We start from the raw sequence: 3,886 nt of genomic DNA, 5'->3' as shown, positions 1-3,886 counted from the left end.
GACAGCACAGGAGGGGAAGACCCTCTATGAGATGGATTGATTCAGTGACTGGGGTAATCGGGATGGGTATGTCAGAGGCAGTGTGATTGGCACAGGACAGAGCAGAGTTTAGGGCTGTTGTACAGAGGGTCGCTGTGAGTCACAACTCGACGGCACATAACAACAACAATACTGAAACAAGATAGATAAAATCAGCTTCTGTCCTGGTCCAAGAAATGGATTGAGTTAGCCAGATGGGATTCTAAGGCAAGTCATCTTACCTCCTGAGATGGAGATCATTTGGGCTTTTCCAGTGAGTTGTAAAATTTTAAGAGATGAGTTACCCATCAATAATCTGTGTTGTGCTTGCTGAAACAGAGGACCTGAAGCTCTTGCTGCAGAAGGTCAAGGACTACAGTCTTCAATATAGATTGAAGCTCAACGTCAAGAAAACAAAGATTCTCACCACTGGGCTAATTGGCAGCATCATGATAGATGGTGAAGAGATCGACATTGTTAACAGCTTTAGTTTGCCTGGCTCCATAATCAACACTTGGCACCAGCAACCAGGAAATAATAATATGAATTGAATTAGACTTCTCTAAAGAACTGAAGAGCAACGATGTCAGTCTGGCGACTAAGGTGTGCCTGATCCACGCTATGTTCTTTGCAATTACTTGCTGTCCATCAGAAAGCTGGACAATGGCTAGGGGTGATAGGAGAATTGATACCTTTGAGCTGTGATGCTGAAGATTATTGTTAAGAAAACTAACAAGTTTGTCCTAGAGAGGGCTGAGACCAGGTTGCTCCTTGGAGGCAAGGATTCTGAAGCTTCATCTGACATACTTTGGACATGTTACAAAGCGGGACCAGTCCTTGGAGAGGGACGTTATGCTTGAGAGGGTGGAGGGACAGCACAAGAGAGGAAGACCCTCAATGAGATGAATTGTTTCCGTGACTGGTGTAATGTGGGTAGGTGTGTTAAAGACAATAAAATTGGCACAGGATAGAGCAATGTTTTGGGCTGTTGTACATAGGGTTGCTATGAGTCGTTGACGGCACATACCAACACAACAAGAAGAAGTTACCCATCAGTGCTTAGAATCAAGCCCCTCAGGGTGTTTGTTTTCTCCACATCCTCATTTTTTTTATCTTTAATTTTTATTTATTTTGTTGTTAAGAATGCACACACTGATTCAACAGTTTCTGTGTGAATGATACTTTGGACATGTTGTAAGGAGAGACAGGTCTTTGGAGAGGGACATCATGCTGGGTAGAGTGGAGGGACAGTGCAGGAGTGGAAGACCCTCTATGAGGTGGATTGATTCAGTGACTGGGGTAATCGGGATGGGTGTGTCAGAGGCAATGAGATTGGCACAGGATAGAGCACGGTTTAGGGCTGTTGTGCATAGGGTCGCTATGAGTCGCAAGTGACTTGATAACTTGATGGCACATAACAACAACAGCAACAAATTGACTATAGTCTTTAAACTGTGAAACCATTCTCACCCTTACTTTGATTTTTTCAGAATTGTTCCTCTTCCATTAATATAAACTCACTGACCACTAAATTTCCTAAAGTCGCTTGAATTGCTGTTAATTTGATCTCATATAGTTGTTTGTTTAACTTTTTATAGTGATTTGAGTGAAAACCTTGCAGATTGGTTCCATTCAGCCATTTATGCTTATTTCACTTTATGACATTACAATCACCACATTGTAACAGCACTCTTCCCGCTTCCTCTCTTTGGTTCTTATTTCCATTCACCCTTCCAGTCTTTTCCTTCTTAACTTCTGAGCTTTATCCCTGGGAAAATGCCATTCTTTTGATCTTGGATGGTTGACTGTTCTAAGGCCCAAGTCCCTCCCTGCTGTTATCATTCCCCTTAGAGGTCTGTCTATTGTTTCACTGAAAGTTGAGCTATGGGGGCATTCAGCTGACAGAGTGCCTGAGGGCCATGTTGTTGTTGTTATGTGCCGTCGAGTTGCTTGCGACTCATAGCAACCTTATGTACAACAGCCCTAAACTCTGCTCTGTCCTGTGCCAATCACACTGTCTCTGACACACCCATCCCAATTACCCCAGTCACTGAATCAATCCACCTCATAGAGGGCCTTCCCCTCCTGTGCTGTCCCTCCACCCTACCAAGCATGATGTCCCTCTCCAAGGACCTGTTCATAGTCTCCGGGATTCCTGCAGTCTCCATCAGACCAGTAAACTTGGCAATTTTTATAATTTCAATTTTGCTTCCCTTTTGTCTCTCACTCTATCCAGGACCCTCTTGCAAGCCCTTTCAGAGCAATCAGCGTGGTCGCCAGACATGATCTAGTTCCGGTCTCAGGCATGTGGAAATTGAGGTCTGGGAAATTTGTTTGTGTTGAGAACTAATTGTTTCTATGTGTCTTTGATTTTTCCTTTTTTGCTCCAGACAGAGGATCCTAGATGGCCATTAGCTTTTAAGACACCTCAGCTTGTTGTTCACCAGTGCCGGGTGTCTTTGTGGGGAGTTATGCCCACTGACCTCCATAACATCTGAGAAAAGTCCTGAAGTCCCTTGACCATAGACTCTTTTCCTCAGGGTGGTTTATTTTAGTTAAGAGATTTACATAACTTTGCCCCTGCTGGCTCTAATATAGTTCTTAAAAGAGCATACTGCTCAAGGCAGGCATGTTTGAAAAATCTTTTTAGTTGTGACTTAGGTGGAAGTTTACAGAGAAAATTGGTTTTCAGTGTAGTTCATAACGCATTTTGGTTTCTGACATGACTTCCAATCCCAATAAGGCAACAGCACTCTTTTACTTCCCTCTGTTTACTCTTCCTATTTGTCCTTCTTTCCTATGCTTCCTGCTTTCTGAGCTTTATCCCTGGGCAAATGTTGGCCTTTTGATATTGTGTGTTTGATTATTCTAAGGGATGAGCTTCGCCCAGATCCACCTCATACGTAAGTCTGTCTGTTTGGCTAGAAGCTGAGCTCTGGGCTGCATTTAGATCCAGGCTTGAAGGATGAATACAGGCCTTAGCCTTGGGATTCCACCTGTGCTTATTAGACCAGTAAGCTTGGTCTTTCTTTTATGACTTTGAATTTTCTTCCATTTTTTTCTTCCCACTCCTTCCAGGACCCTCTCTTTGTAATTCCTTTTGAGAGGACAGTAGTGGTAGCTAGGCACTATCTAGCTCTCTCAGGGTTGTGGAGAATGAAGTTCACATGGTCCATTAATCCTTTGAACATAATTGTCTTCAATTTCCCTCACTCTTCTTTGCTCTACACTGAGAGAGACTAATAGTTGCCCCTTAGATAGTGGCAAGTTTTTAAGACCCCACTCACTACTCTCCAATGTCGGATGTGGAACATGGTCTTTGTAGTCTCAACATTGGCATTTTCTTTAAAATAGGCATTTTTAATAAGTAAGCTAAACTATTGTTCTAAGAAGACTTCCTTGGTTTCAAAGGTTCATCCACTCTTCATGGTTCCAGAAAGTCTAGAGTCTATGAGAATTTGAAATTATGTTCTATAGTTCCTCTACTTTGATCAGCATTCTTCTATGGAATATTCATCAAAATGTTCAGTAATAGTTAGCCAGGCACCATTCAGTTGTTGGGGTCTCGTGATCACCTTTGGTGGATAGAATTCAGTGGAGATTTCATACTAACAAACTAACAAAGGACTGGATACCTGCTTTTGAATATTTTTGCTTTTGTTAGAAGCCGTTGAATTGAGTATGACTCATAGAGACCCTAAGAACAATAGGTCTAAACCCTGCCTTATCCTGTGCAACCTTATCATCTCTGACACCCTTGAGCCCATTGCTGCAGTCATTGTGTCAATCCACCTCATTTGAAAGTCTTTCCTTTCTTCCACTGAACTTGCACCTTTCCATGCATGATGTCTCTTTCCAAAGAATAGCC

The sequence above is a fragment of the Elephantulus edwardii genome, unplaced genomic scaffold (assembly GCF_000299155.1).
Source record: "Elephantulus edwardii isolate Elephantulus edwardi_28Jun2011 unplaced genomic scaffold, EleEdw1.0 scaffold00033, whole genome shotgun sequence".
NCBI lineage: Eukaryota > Metazoa > Chordata > Mammalia > Macroscelidea > Macroscelididae > Elephantulus > Elephantulus edwardii.
Note: the sequence above shows the minus strand (reverse complement) of the source record.